The sequence below is a fragment of the Sesamum indicum genome, linkage group LG8 (assembly GCF_026168435.1).
Source record: "Sesamum indicum cultivar Baizhima isolate 11 linkage group LG8, ASM2616843v1, whole genome shotgun sequence".
NCBI classification, from domain to species: domain Eukaryota; kingdom Viridiplantae; phylum Streptophyta; class Magnoliopsida; order Lamiales; family Pedaliaceae; genus Sesamum; species Sesamum indicum.
In genome coordinates, this window is record NC_142664.1 from 15,742,356 (window position 1) to 15,759,041 (window position 16,686).

General features: G+C 37.3%; 1 pseudogene; it reads left to right on the top strand.

The window, feature by feature from the left end:
- Positions 1–8: 8 nt before the first annotated feature.
- On the top strand, positions 9–13,091 carry LOC105179930 (dnaJ homolog subfamily C GRV2-like; annotated as a pseudogene).
- The last annotated feature ends 3,595 nt before the right edge of the window (positions 13,092–16,686 follow it).

The window sequence follows — 16,686 nt, forward strand, 5'->3', positions numbered from 1 at the left end:
CATGTATCATGAATGATTATGCTAGTCAAGATTGGTTTATGATCAGCTACCCCCAAAACCCTTCTATTGCATTTGGTCTCTGAAATATGCAACTTGATAATAGATCTAGATCTGAAACTTTGAAATAATTAAGCAGGCTGTTCAATTTGAGAATTGGAGTTCATTGGGTTTAGGCCTTGAATTGGTATCCTTTTGTATATACCTGTATCATCTAGAATGGTACCGTGATGCCAATCAGGATCACCATGAACTCTGTGCTTCCTGTTTCCATCATGTCTGCTGACTTGTATTGAACTACTCTAGCTCTTTGCGGATCTTGGGGGATCTTCAATAGCACTGAAGTGTTGTTTATATATCAAACTACTGCTGAACTGATGGAGTTGAATTAGTATCTAGTTTCTATAGAGACTAATTACTGGACTACAGACTATGATCATGATCATTCTGTTGCAGTTTTTCGCCACAGAATATGAAATAAAGTAATTTCTACTGTGGTAACGAAGAATTTTTCGCTCTTATGATCATCTACATTTCTTAGACTAAATATATTATTAATTAGTTACTGAACGAGGTTCTTTCTTATTTACTTTGTTATTTAAATAGGATATCTGTGGTAGAGAAATTTCTGTTTTTCCTGCGCCAAAAGGACAAATAATGACATGGAAGGAGTCTTTACTTGATACACCTACCTATAGTTGGGTATGCTTGTTTTACAATGTTCCTAAAACGGGCGTGTTCTTTTTCATGTAGGAGATGTGGCATTGTCCATATTGCACAGTATGGTAGCCGCTCATTCAGATATAGATGATGCTGGAGAGATTGTTACACCAACCCCCAGAGTAAAGAGGATCTTGTCAAGCTCACGTTGTCTCCACATATTGCACAAGTAATATTTTTAAGTGCCTGTCCTTCTATTGGTTGTGTGTGCTCTTGTCCCAATTTGGCCAACTGAAAAATCTACTCAGACTTATTAGAATAAAAAATTGCCAATTATTAGAATAAAAAATTGCCAAAAACGCAGAAAGTTATGCTTATTATTGTATCTTTTGTTTATTTACCTGGAGAGCCTGAAAAATGTAAAGGTTGATATGTGGTTTGAAACAAGTTCCATCAACCTTTGTCCTCAAATATTTGAGATTTTCAATCTGGCAGTTCTATGATTTGTATTCGCTTAGGGATAGTAAGTCGAGGATTATGTTGATGGATATGCGAGGGTGGGGTACAGCATTTCCGACTTCTGTTAAAAGAGTTCTAAATTTTGCTTGTACGTAGATCTGGTACAAGTTGGTTCAAAAGAATTATGAAGGGCTGTTCATTTTGTTTTTCCCTTCCATCAATCTTTACTCGCTTCAATGAGCAGGCCATTCTTTCACGTACATAAAGCACTGGGCCCCTTAAAGCATTCCTTTAGTTATGAGCTTGGTTACATAAAAGATTGATGTGTGGCACGTAGAGTAAAATAGGATCAGAGCTTTATCCTACAATAAACTGGTTGCCTTGCAAGCCATTTAAAATGGGAGTCAGTTGTCCGGTATTTATGCTTATCGTCACATGAGATGCACATTGGAGACTGATTGAGCAAACAACTGTAGAAGGGTCACTGGAACTATTGCACCTCCTTAAACTAAGATATAGTTTCCCTGTAATATGCACTTAGGATATCCACGTTTACTAGTATCCTTAAACTCCAGGTGTTTTAAAGATGCAACTTTTCATATTCTCTTGTGCCTTTTCATGGTAATTATATTATAACACTTTCACTTTCGAGGTGGGGTAACTTTTGTTCCTTTCTTTGCCTTCCACACAGGTTTGAGATGTTTTCGTTATTTTTTCTTTTGTTTTTAAGCTGAACTAGGCAGTGGCTCGATGGTGGCTCCCTCAATATGCACATTGTTTCTCAATTTCAGAGCTTCAGTTAATGAACCAAACTCTTTCCTCTATTTCTTATGTGCAGGCAATACTTTCTGGTGAACCAACTATTGTTGATGTTGTTGCTGCTCTGCTGAAAGCTATAGTTACTAGGAACCCAAAAGCAATCCGACTATACAGTACAGGCACATTTTCTTTTGCTCTGGCTTACCCTGGATCTAATCTTCCTTCAATTGCCCAACTCTTCTCAGTGACTCATGTTTATCAAGCTTTTCATGGTGGTGAGGAAGCTGCAGTTTCCTCTTCTCTACCTTTGGCGAAACGAAGTGTTTTGGCGGCCTCTTACCTGAGTCATTGCTTTATGTACTGGAACGTAGCGGCCCAGTTGCTTTTGCCGCAGCAATGGTTTCTGATTCTGACACTCCTTATATTATTTGGACACACAAGATGCGAGCAGAAAATCTGATCCGTCAGGTAGCCCTGAATCTGCAACTGGAGTTTGCTACTTGTCTTTCACCCCAAGCATCTTTTGTTAACATTTAGTATTTTTACATTCTAAATCATGGTGGTACTTGAGTCATCCTCAATGCAAATAAGTGCTGCATTTAACTCTCAGTTTTATTTGATTAGGTTCTTCAGCATCTTTGTGATTTCCCTCAGAAATTGTCATAGCATTGTCATTCCTTATATGACTATGCTCCAATGCCACCAGTGACATATCCAGAGCTGAAAGATGAAATGTGGTGTCATCGTTATTATCTTTGAAACTTATGTGATGAAATTAGATTTCCTAATTGGCCTATTGTTGAACATGTTGAGTTTTTGCAATCATTGCTAGTAATGTGGAGAGAAGAGTTAACTCGAAGGCCAATGGACCTTTCTGAACAAGAAGCTTGCAAGATACTAGAGATTTCCATTGATGAAGTATCCAGAGACGACGCCCCTAAGAAACCAAGTTTTGAGTCAGTTGAGGAGATACCTGATATATCAAAGCAGATTGAGTATATTGATGAGGAAAAGCTCAAGAGACAGTATAGGAAACTTGCAATGAAGTATCATTCAGACAAAAATCCTAAAGGGAGGGAGAAGTTTCTGGCAGTGCAGAATGCTTACGAGTGCTTGCAGGTATGCCAAATTCCTTGATCCTGTGTGAGGATCTGTCGTTACTCATAAAAAACGGAGAGTATATGATTAAGCTTGAGAAAAAGGAAAGAACATATAGACAAGGGATCTTATAAGCTGCCAGATCTTATTTCAAATGAATTAGTCGACTTGTTTAGACGCCGTTTTCACAATTAAGCTGTTTATTTGACTGGTAGAAAGTGCTCTAAAGGTATTTATGCTGTCAAGATGAGCCAAATGCTTTTTTACACATATAAATGGATATCGGTATTGGTTTTAAATATATCTTGGAACTAGGAAGGACACGGGACTATATATATATATTTAATTCTTAGATATGATACTACCTCAATTTAAGGTGTGGACCAAGAAATAATTTTAAATATATAAATCTAAGTGGCTTTTGCGGAAGAGTGAAAATGTAAATCATAGGGCTTTCCTATGAGGTTTGGACTACTTACATATGTTTCCCTTTGGTTTTGTTGCCTGCATCTAATATTTCATTCTGCAATCAGTAAACTTCTTGGAATATGATCAGCAAAGTTGGACAAAATTCCTAAGTTGAACCCCACATATGAGGGTTTTTATGAGGCATGTCTTTGGCCGGAATGCAATCCTCTTTAATTGGTTGTATTTCTTCATATTTGAGTTCCATGTTTCATATTTTCTTTTTAGTGATCTACTGCTTTCTTATTCCTCTCCCTTAGGTGACCGTGCAAGGATTGCAAGGTCCCCAGAGTTGGAGGTTGTTGCTTCTCTTAAAGGGCAAGTGTATTCTATATAGGCGATATGGGAATGTATTGATGCCATTCAAATATGCTGGATATCCTATACTCTTAAGTGGCATTACAGTGGACAAGGATGATAACAATTTTCTTTCCTCTGATCAAGCACATCTTCTAGTTGCATCCTTGGAGCTTGTTTGGTTGACGTAAATTCATCATCTGCCTTTAATTTCCATGTCATTCTTCTTTAGATAATACTTTGTAAATGTACTTTTGCTTATGCTATTTCCACATATTTAACCTTCAGGTGCAAGTCTTCATCATTGAATGGTGAAGAGCTTGTGAGAGATGGTGGAATACCTCTTCTTGCAACCCTCCTTTCCCGTTGCATGTGTGTGGTCCAACCAACAACTCCTGCCACTGAACCGTCCGCTACTATTGTCGCTAACATAATGCGAACCTTTCCAGTTTTGTGTCAGTTTGAAAGTGCGAGAACTGAGATGCTCGAATTTTCAGGATTAGTTGATGACATTGTTCATTGCACTGCACTTGAGCTTGTTCCTGCTGCTATTGATGCTGCCCTTCAGAACATTGCTCACCTTTCTATCTCCTCTGAAATTCAAAATGCCCTTCTGAAGGCTGGTGTACTGTGGTAAGATAGATCATTATATTGTTATAATTATTCTTTCATCAGTTTTCTAGCATGAGATTCTAGTTTCTGGAAGTTCGCAGAACACTACTGTTTCTGTTATGGATTTCTTGACTGTCCTTTTATATTTATCGCTTAACCTGGTTCCAAGTGACATATTGCTTAGTGACTTAGTTTCTATTCGTTCATTACTTTTCACTCTTTTGCCCATATAATTCTTCGTAGCTCATATATGGATATTGAATAATGAAATTACCCATATTGGTCTATTTATAATGCTCTTTGTGCTCATGTGGATGACTTTGTTGCTGGCATTTTCTCTGTGTCTGTCTGAGCTTGTATAGAAAACTTATTTGCTGGTGAAGGTGGTCATATTTTTATTTTTTTAAATTGAAGAAAATGTTGGAACTCAAGTGTTGAAGATGCTTTGTGGTGACTATTCTTTGAATGCCAGAATATACTTTTTCTACGTGAAGTGTGAAAACCTAATCTTTATGAACAATCTGAATTTTGAAGCCACTGCATCAGCTGGCACATGACTGTTACATCTTACAAAAACCACTCCGATGTTTCTCAAAAAACTGCCGTACCTTGATGTTATAGTTTTCTCTTGTGGTCTGTTACTTGAATCGAGGTCCATTTACAAACTTGAGGGTTCATAGAGTTAATGTTTATTTGTTCGGTACCTTTTGTCGAGTCAATTTGCTTGCGAAGAGAGTCCAACTTTTATTTTAAAATTGAACAAAAATCTTGGAACTATTGTGTTGAAGGTACTTTATGGTGACTATTCTTTGAAAGACAAAATTTCTTTATTCTGTGGCACTGTGGAAGTTTATGGTTTATGAACATTGTGAACTTGAAGGCCTCTGCATCAGCTGCTATGTGCCTGTTATATCTTAAAAACCACTCCACTGTTGCAAACTGCTTTATCGTGATGTTATGGTCTTTCTCAGGTGGATTTTTTTTTTTGAATCCAGGTCCATTTCAGAAACTTGTGGTTTTATAGGGTCACTTTTTGTTTGTTCAGGTACCTTATACCATTGTTGCTCCAATATGATTCGACGGCGGAGGAATCAGATAAGACAGATGCACATGGTGTTGGAACTAGCGTTCAAATTGCAAAAAACATACATGCTGTAAAAGCATCTCATGCCTTGTCAAGGCTTAGTGGTTTGGTTGACGAGGAGATCCCGACACCCTACAATCAGGCTGCAGCTGATGCCCTTAGAGCTTTACTAACCCCTAAACTTGCAAGCATGCTGAAAAATAAATTTGCAAAAGACCTCCTATTCACATTAAACTCAAACTTGGAGTCCCCTGAGGTAAATGCTGCAGATTTTGCATTTTGACAAAGAAAAAACGTATTGGGTGCCACTTGAGCATTGCCTCATCTTCCTGCATCAATATCTGCATATTTTCTTTGAATGTTGTGAAACTCAGAGCACTATAACGGGGCAGGCTTCTTAACATACCTTTTCTGAAATTTAGGCAATATTTGCTTCTTCTTCTTTTGTAAGTACTTTGTTGGTTATATTAGAAGTAGATAATTGGGGGAAAAAAGAGCGGAAAGCAATATGTTCTACATGTTTGTGTTATTAAAAGTTTTCAAATTGGCTTTAACTACTTGGTATGTAGTTCTCATGAAGATTCTATAACTGATTCAAGTTTCATTTTTTTTTCTTTTCCCGATTTACTTGTTTACTAGCAAATCCGGGTGGTGTGGTGGCGTGAATGTATTCTGGATGTTCTGCATTTAAATTTAGAAAACTTAATTTTCTTTGAACTGTCTTTTGCATTGGACATAGTATTTAATTCAAAGAATCTCTTGCAGGTGAACTATTGGTTCTTTAAGGGAAGAGGTTATTTGTTTGCATCTAATAGAGTATCTTCTTATCTATCTTGTCTGATCAAAGAAATTTGGTGTTGGGCCTTAAAATCTATGCCCTTCCTATCTATGACTAGTTGTGAAGTTTCCATGCATTTCTTATGTTTGATATGCAAACCTATTTGTACATTTTCCTCCTCCCACCCCATAAAAAAAACAAAAAAACAAAAAAAGAAGCTTTTGCACCAGAAGTTCTTTTCACGAGCCTGAAGGTTTTGTTTTTTGCATAATGATTAAGAGAAGGGTATCTATTATGTGCAAGCTATAATTCTAATCTATATATAGGTTGTCTTTCTGATAATAATTGGGGTGTGGGTGTTACTTTCCATAACTATCTAGATTGAAAATGTTTTAAACACATATACTGTAGTTCCAAGTGACGGCCATTTGTAGATGCTCTATGCCATAGTTGATGACCTTGTGGGACTCTCAGATATCATGACATAGTTTCACTTGATCTTTCATTTACAGATAATCTGGAATTCCTCCACCTGAGTAGAACTTTTGAAATTTGTGGAAGAGCAGCGTGCAAGCCTTAGTCATCATGGTTCATATGACCTTAAAGATTCGCATTCCTTTGTTTATGAAGCATTATCTAAGGAGCTCTATATTGGCAACGTATACTTGAGAGTCTATAATGATCAACCAGATTTTGAAATTACTAAGCCTGAGGACTTCTGTCTTGCCCTTGTTGATTTTATATCACATCTAGTCCATAATGCACCCGCTGCAAGCATGGATACTCATGTTAATAGTGATGTAACCACTGATGGATCTGCCGAGCAGCATCTGATGATTCTTCAGCATCACTTGATGGGAAAAGCTTGGAGAGGGAGGATTTGGAACTAGTTAAAAATCTTCAATACGGTCTGCTATCCCTTCAGGTAGAAGTCTGGTGGTTTTTCGTCTGACACTTTTTTAGTCACCCTTGACACCTATTTTTCTGTAATTTCTGTAATTTCAGCACTTGTTGACAAAGAATCTGAATTTAGCTTCAGTGGTCTCCACAAAGGAGAAGCTATTCCCCTCTTTGAATGCTTTTCTCTTCCTGTTTCTTCATCAAGCAACATCCCTCAGCTATGTCTACTTGTTTTGTCACAGTTGACTACATATGCACCTTGTGTGGAAGCAATGGTTGCAGATAGCTCTGGTCTGCTTGTTTTATTACAGTTGCTTCACTCATCTCCCAGCTGCCGTGAAGGAGCTTTGCATGTTCTCTATGCCTTGGAGAGCACGCTGGAGCTAGCTTGGGCAGCTGCAAAGCATGGACGGGTGGTTTTCATTCTTGAAGTTCTCTTGCCAATACAAGGTATGCTGATCTCATAGATAGCGGTTTCTTAAGAATTCTATCTTGCGCTCTAAAATGGAAATTTTGTGTAGAAGAGATTCCGTTGCAGCAAAGAGCCGCAGCAGCTTCGCTATTAGGGAAGCTTGTTGGCCAGACTATGCATGGGCCTAGAGTGGCGATAAGTCTGGCAAGATTTCTGCCTGATTTTCTTGTCTCGGTAATCAGGGATGGTCCTGGTGAAGCAGTTGTGATTGCTCTTGAACAAACAACAAAACTCCTGAACTAGTCTGGACTCCAGCAATGGCTGCATCGTTGTCTGCACAAATAGCAACTATGGCTTCAGATCTGTACCGTGAACAGGTGAAAGGACGTGTTGTTGATTCGGATGTACCTGAGCAGGCCTCTGGCCAACAGGAGATGGGAAATGAACCTCAGGTATAACTGCTGTGTGCTGCAGATGTACTCTTTTGTTTTTGATTGATTACATGGATGTTCTAAAGAACGCTAATGCTGTTTAATGACTTACATCATGTATTGCTGTCTAGGTTGGAGGGATCTATGTTAGGATATTCCTGAAAGATCCCAAATTTCCACTTAGAAATCCCAAGAGATTTCTTGAAGGGCTGCTGGATCAGTACCTTACATCCGTTGCCGCCTCACAATATGATGGCCAAGCTGTTGACGCTGAACTTCCTCTACTTCTTTCTGCTGCCCTGGTCTCTTTACTCAGGATGTACCCCGCTCTTGCAGATCATGTTGGATATCTTGGTTATGTGCCCAAACTTGTGTCTGCAGTAGCCCATGGAGCAAGCAGAGAAACAATAGCTTCAGAAACCTATGTATCTGAGGATGGTTTGTCGCAACAAAATTCACAAACTCCTCCGGAGCGAGTTCGCCTTAATTGTTTACGTGTTCTACATTAGCTTGCAGGTAGCACCACCTGTGCAGAAGCTATGGCAGCCACTAGTATTGGGACACCCCAGATATGCTGTGGTTTTAAGCAGCCCCCCTTTTTTCCCCTCCAAGAAAATATCATACAAAAGATGTGTTTATCTGATTAAACATCTGTTGCTAAGTTTGGTATTGTTCTGATGAGCTTTTTCTTCAGGTAGTTCCACTTCTGGCGAACGCGATTGGTTGGCATGGTGGAAGCATCCTAGCTCTTGAAACCTTAAAGCGTGTTGTAGTTGCAGGGAATCGAGCAAGAGATGCACTTGTTGCACAGGGTCTCAAGTGAGCATCAATATCTCTTTAGACCTAAGTTGTAGAATGTTGTGCATGTGAAATGTGCAGACGTGGTTAATGAAACAACAATGCGCATAAATTCATCTGTGTTTTCATGATAAATTTTCTAAGATGGGTGCATAAGTAATGCAAATCATGCAATTAGTATTTATTAGATACAAAGTAATTTTCGGCCCACAACGTGCAATTATCTGTCACCTGGGCTAAGATATGGGTGGGTGATTGAGTCTGTTTTTAGAATATTATTGGGATATGCATCCTGATAAAACTACTGTTGCATGTTCTCTGTGTCATGCAATAGTAACATGGCATATAATTGTTGTAGGGTTGGTCTTGTGGAAGTTCTTCTTGGCCTTCTTGATTGGCGAGCTGGGGGAAGAAATGGGCTTTGTTCACAGATGAACTGGAATGAGTCAGAAGCAGCAATTGGCCGGGTTCTTCAAATTGAGGTCTGTACCATGATTTGTGTGAACACATACTGCCTTTTCTGCATAGTGGTTCGGAAAATTCAGATGGTGCCTTTAGATTAAATGATAAATGGCTTTATATCCAAGTATAGAACATTTGCAATGAACTAACATAAAATGCCAGACCAACCTTGTGGGACAGAAATGGTGCATAATTAGCAAAAGAAATTATGTTCTGAATTCATATGATAAGTTGCTCAAGGTGGTCTGAGTTCTATTTTGTTTAATTTCTCCAGAAATATATTTGTGTTTATAATCTCTTTGTGGTCATAATCCCTTTGCTGTGGGATCTTCCATGTTTCCTTCAAAAGGACAAGGAAAAACAATATGCACACCAAAATGAAAAGCTCTAAAAGGATTAGTAGTTTACAAGTCCTTGTTAAAAGCTTTTCTTGAGGTATTGTGATTGTTTCGTTGAGTTTTTTTATTAGCATGCGAGAATACTAAGTGAATAAATTAATAGGCTTAAGAAAATTAAAGCTGCTGAGAAGATTTCTGTATCTTCGTTTCACATGTATATTTGATCTGCTTTGCACTGTAGATGCAGGCTTATTAAGGAGTTCTTCCATACTCTCGCATAGGATGGGCAGGATAAGGTCAGCTAATAGTGGGGTCTAGTTTGGATCTAGGTAATAGAACCGCCAGGATAATAGATCATATGCTCTGAATTTGTGGGTTGATCAGGCATAGTGCATGAGTTTTAATACATTTAGTGGGTAATGTTGTGACACTGCAGATTATCAGGAAACATGGAGTGTAAATGAATTTTTGAAAAGCATGAATTGTTCTGAAATAATTTACATGCCAAATGTATGTGATACATGAATTAAATATTGAAAAGCATATTTTTTTTTTAAAACTAATTTGCACACGAAGTATATGTGAAACACAATTGACAGATATGATGGTTTTTAGAATTCAATGGATCTTTTAGTAATTTAATATTCAGAAAAAGATGTCATATTTTGTTGTAACGAATCTTCCAATAGACGTTATTGGTGATATTCCTTTTTTTTAGTCAGTTTGGGTAAGATTGAAAGTGATGAGCTCCAGCTCAAATATTGTTTTATTTGGTAATTTACTGTGAAGATATGATCAGCTACCCCCAAAACCTTTCTATTGTATTTGGTCTCTGAAATATGCAACATGTTAATAGATCTAGATCTGAAACTTTGAAATAATTAAGCAGGCTGTTCAATAACTTTTAATGAGTTGCCTATTATACTCTTGTTTTAATAACCATTGATCTTCAATTGTTAAAAAAAAGAACGTTATAGATTTTAAATAATTTAATATATATTGTATTTATGTATATTTACACAGATAACTCCTTTTGTGGGTGGCATGCTCACTCTGAGAGAAGACGAGTTTGGACAATCTTATTCTTATGCATGTTTGTTTATACTTTTATTTTTAATTTTTAATTTTAAAATTCTAAAATAATAATTAAAGTAAAAAAGTATTTTTTTTTACGTATTCTTACTGAAAATATGATGTACATATTCTCACTGAAAATATGATGTTAATGTAAAATAATTTCACGCAAAAAGCTATATATAGTTGAAATTGTGCAATTGTTACTAAAAATTGAATTAAAAAATTTGAAAGAAAGGAACAGAAAATTATAGATTTAAAACAAGAAATAAAGAGATAAAAAAGAAATAATATTTTCCTTTGTGTTATTGATTCTCCGCAATTGGGTTTGTGGGAAGTGTACATTTCTTCTCTCTAGTAAAGGGGTTTTTCCCCTCTCTCTCTTCCATCATCAACAAAATTGATCTTTCACTTCCAAGCACTTTGGCAAGCGACCACTGCCGGAGACCCACTTCTGTTTCGGCGGCCCGTCGTCGCCCAACTCCATCATTTTCCCACCACCCACGCGCCCGCACGCGCGTCTTTAGACTGCAACACTAACCCCCTTTTTCAACCAATCTGCTCAATTTCTCTCCGTCCGTCACCGTTGCCGGCGACCAGCGCCGACATTGGAGTCCCCTCACCCCCACGACTCTTTTCCGACCATCCCCCGGCTTTCTCCGCCGGTCTTCGGCAAGACTGCAACGTCTCCACTTTTTTGCTCCTTTTCCCTTTCTACATTGGACACTTCGACTGAGGCCAGTGGGGGTTAGATTCCTTGATCCACTTGCTAGACTTCTTGTTTCTGGAATGATCTTAAGAGCTGGAGTTGGAAGTGGTTACCAAAGGTAGATTGTTGTTATGTATCTGCATTTCTACTAAAGCTATTACCAATGCAGGTTTTCTCTTTGTATGAATGAATTAAACAAAGCATAAGTTGATAGAAACCGACATATGTTCTAAAGTCTTTCTTCTTTTGAGGAAACGAACTTTGTTGTCAATCAAATAGTTTAAGAACTCTACAGGTTTTGACATTTGTCTTGTTCCATGTTGACATATGTTTGAATTAATATCTTGCAATTGGTGGATGTTGTTGTTCCGTGGCAACACCTGGAACCTTATAAATACACAATAGTGGGGGTTGAGGGTGTCGAGGCAAATAAATTTCAGATTTCTTGAACAATTAGTCCATTTTTTTAAAATTTTAGGTTAGTCGTTGGCTCTTCCACTCTATTTTCCTGAGCTCCTCAATCGCTTAAAACTTAGCACCTCATACCCTTCACTCATTCTATTATATGACGTGTTGCTGGGTTTGCTCGGTTCTTATGTGTTAATAGGGTTGTAATATGCTCGCCGGGAGGGGGCGAGGGAATTGGTCCAGTAAGGGGATTGCTGTGGCCCCATACTTAGATGCCTTGCCGTAAATATGTTCTTTTAGTGTGTATACAAGAATAAGAAGTGCTATTTTAAAAGCTTATATATATTTGTGATGTTGAATATTGTAATATATAGGATGGCATTTCAATCACTATCACTATCAGTCATGCTGGTGCAGTGCCTGAAGAAGAGATTGCCCTGCATTAAGTATTAACTTAAAATTGAACTAAGTCCTCTTGAAACTACATCATGCCCATCTTCAGAATGTGACTGTACCTTGGCTCATATTTCATTTTATCTTCGTTTATTGTGTTGTTTTATTATTAAATTATGAATTGAAAATATGGAACAATGCAAAGGTCATTCTAATTCTCCCTTTGAAGATCAATGAACTTCATTTTGTTTGTTTCTTTCTCTGTTGCTTCTTCCCATTCTAAGAACAAGTAAAATGTAGTAAATGAAAGGGAAAAACCATGGTTGAGATCGTGCTGAGTAGTTTTATTGTCCAGATAATTATGACGGCCCTTTGCAATAGGTAAGAGGGTCACTGACAATAATCACGACGTGGAAATGATTTTTTAACTTGACATCTCTACGTGAACTATAATTACATCTAGCCTTTGTCTTCAATTGCTAGCATTGCGAGTTTCAGGTCATTATTTGTTTTATTTTCTTTAGAAAAGCAAGACGTCTTAGTGAGTGATTGATTGGAAATCTAAGTCTGTAACTCTTGATCAGTAATCTGCAAGATACCAGGTGTATTTTCTTTATTAATCTTTGCAGTGCTTGCTAGATGATATATCATTAGTAAGAAAAATATTTGCAATTATTCATATGTTTCATAATTACTAATTGGACTGTTTCCATGCAGTTACCAATGGCCAGTAATGTTAACTTGGAAAGCTATATCTCACAGGACTAAAGGCTTTAGTGGAGCGGACGTTCAAGCACTTCTTTCTGGCACACAACTTGAAGTAGTTCATTTGCTCTTGGATAGGGAAGATGGCAGTGGAACTGGAAAGATGCCTATTATCACGGTTGCTCTTCTGGAGTCCATGGCATCCAAGGCTAAATGCCTAAATCATCAGTTTCAGAAGCTGAGAAGCGAATGTTGCACGGCATTTACAGCCAGTTTTTCAATTCAAAGTGGTCTGTCACTGAACACTGAACAGGTATATCTCTCATCCTCTCTCATTGGTTCAGTTTGAATTTTAAAATTTATTGATAGTGTTGTATGTGAATGTGTAGTTTTGGAAGAAGTATAGTAGGTACATCTTAAAGATGAAGCTGTGCTAGCAAATTTAATATTTTATCGGTTGGTAAAAAAACCATGATTGTCAATTTTGTTCGGTTATTGCTTATTATTTGGTGCAATTATGATAATGTTGGATTTTTGTTTTTATTTTACAATGTTAATTTATCGCAAATTGAACTTTTAGTACTTTCTTGGTTATTGAATATGTGCTAAACCACCATCCCATCAATAAATACCGTACATAAGTCTGAAGTGCCCATGCATATTACCTCCAAAGTCAACTACAACAGGGCAGTAAGTCAAGCAGAGCGATCCAAGCTGTTTAGATTGAGGCTCGGCTTAAACTTATTCGAGACTGCATTTTTTATTGTTTCTCTCTTGAATTTAAAAAGTTGAAAGCTATTCTGCACCCTCTATGAATGTTGAACGGAGCAAAATGTGTTAATCCCACATCTTTTTGTTATTAGTCTATAGCGTGAGTATACACAAACATCCATCAATGGCTGAATAAAGCATAATGTCTGAAGGCTACCAATGTCCATTTGTTTTAGTATGAAGAAAGTGTACATACTTGAGAAAAAACCACAACAGCTTTGAAATCTTTATGCTGTAATATTTGAAGAAAGAAACCCAGGGATATTAATTTGTTTTTTTTGTGCTTAGAATGCCATTGTTATGGACATGCCTAATTTTGTAACCTTACCCCCTCTCTTGGAGTATAATTGTAGAAACTTAAGGTTGTTACCAGTCTTGTAATGGAGATTTAGTTTTCAAGAAATGGAACCTCATGTGATATACTGAAGATAATTGGTTTTGTTTTCTGTTGGCTTTAGTAGTTTAATGGTAACTCTCATCATCAAATCTAACATTAAATTGATATGATATGTTGTGTCAACAGCTAGTCATTGCTGGAGATGGGTACTAAAGATTTGGATTTTGTACAACTGAACCAATTAATTGGAAGAAAAGCTGGTGGGATATCAGTATATCCTTTCACACCATCAGTTCGAGGGAAGGAGGAGCCCTGTAGCCATATAATTGTTCGGGGCAAAGCTATGTCAGAACGTGTTGGAGATTTATTTACCCTGGTAATTCTGGTATTTTTCTTTTTAATTTAATTACATGAGAATTTCGAACCCCACCATTGTCACTCTTCAAGTTGGTGGAGGGCCATAACATTGTTATCATGATGTTTAAATGAATTTGTGTAAGATTCCTTTGAACTATGTCTAGGTAGGTGGAAAGTGATGATACTTGCAAGCCAAATCTTTTTACATAAATAGTTTGTATAGTCTAATGTGACTAAGCCATGACTCTAGGTATACTGGGTCATGGCGTAGTTGAAGAGTGTTTTGGTAGGTTGAAAAGTGTTGATACTTATAAGCCAGAATTTTTAAATAAATAGTTTGTGTAGTTTACTATGACTAAGCCATGATCCAAGGTACCTATTGGAGTTCCTTCTCTCATTCCATGCAATGTACTCGTGTTTATAACTTTATATCTATTTCCGTTCATTTAGTTTGGTGTATTTCTTGTGCATCTCTCATGTTTATGTATACCTTATATCTACTTGGGGGAATACTAGTCACTTTTTATACACGTACTTGTGTGCATATTTATATTTATTCCTTTTGTTATTGTCCTTTTTAAGCATGGTGCACTTCTCTATATATTATAAGGTTTAAGAAAGGGGACAAACTGATAAGTTAACATCTTATGCTTGTCAGGGCGTGGTCCTCTATGTGTTCTTGTTTTGTACTGTTGCCTTGTGTTCTAGTTTTGGTCTTATTGAATTGAATGGTAGGTTGTGTTATTCTCTAATGAAACTAACTGTCAAAGCTCGATTGAGAAACATGCTTTGGTCCTCAACTGCCGCTTTCCTTATTAAATTTCTTAGAAACCGCTGGAGATTGATTGATTCGGTTGTTGAAACTGTCAACTGTAGGTCAACCATGTTCTTCAAGATGTTCAATTGTCCGAGCAGAAGTGTTTTAAGCAGTTTGTTTCTCAAAGCGAGGCAAGAATGCAGGTATATATTGATCTCTGGCAGAACTGAGACTAATTTGCCTTCTTCAACTAAGTCATGTTAATTGTTGATTTTCAGAATCGATTAAGAGGCAGGGACATAGCATTGCAGCTGCAAGGATGGATGTAAAGCTCAATGTTGCTGGTAACTGGTTGGATCTCTGAAAAAATGGGTGGTGTCAGGTTGATTTGTTTGGAGTCTAATTTTCACCTTTGATATTTGGAAAGCATGTTGATGTCTATAATATTATGAGATGCATCACCATCTGTTATATGACCAAGCCTTTGCTGGCCATTTGCTGAATTTTAGAAACTCGACTATAAACCATGATGGGTGTTTTGTTAATCGTGGGAAGTTAGAGTGCATGTGAGTTTTGTTTTGAATTAGCTTTGCTAATTTGATAGATTATATTATTGTTAGCATTATACACTAGTATGCACTCTTTCACTTGATTATATAGAAACCTGGTGGAGATGAATCCATTATGTTTCTTGGCATCTGTTTATGCATGAATGTAGTGTCCAATCCATTTTAAGACCAACCTCAATTTCATTCATGTGCGAAACTTTGAAATGGAGATCGGAAAAATAATAATTAGTACATCAAATTAATTTTCTTGTGCAGTAATTACAATGAAATAAAAGTATATATTGCTTTACTACTTCTATTTTGTGGGCTTTCTCTTGTGAGATCTTGCCAATTGCAAGCACAAGGGAGAGGGTGGAAGGCTGAACAGTATTACCTGCAATAATTGTGTGCCAAAGAGTCCATTAGAGATTCTAGTTATGCGGGTGTTGGACAGTACCATGCAATGCAATGGTCAGTCAAAGTAAATTACTACTGTCTTGCATTGTGAATCCTAAAATGATGTTTTCTTGGCCATAGTTTTTCTATATTATAACTCTTTTGAGTGTAGTGTTGAGCAGTCAAGGATTTGTCTTTTAAAGCTTGAGATAACGGTCCCTTTTATTGTCATGTTGTAGTCAAGGAACTGAACACCAAGAAGATTCTTGTACGAGATGTGGAGACAGTTAATAGCTCAGACCATACATTTGATGTGCTGCGTTGTGGTACAAGATGTGGAGACAGTCACTAGCTCAGACCATACAACCCCCGTTCTTGACACCATCCCAATTTTCAGGGACGTGTTCTCTTCCCTTTTTACTTTTCGTTCCATTGTTTGAGTGGGTTTCTGTGCATAGATTGAGGACAATGCATCATGCATGTGCTTGTTGTGGGGAGAGGTATGTTGTTCTTTGTGGTTGTGATTGGTTTTTGGGAACGTGGATGGATAGTCATTGTAGCACGATTCTTGCAAAATTGGTTGTGTTGCTGGAAATCTGAAAGTTGAAATTCATATTAATGTGTGGAATGTGGATGTGTGGGATGTGAAATTTTTTGTTTGGTGGCTGAAAAGTATTATTG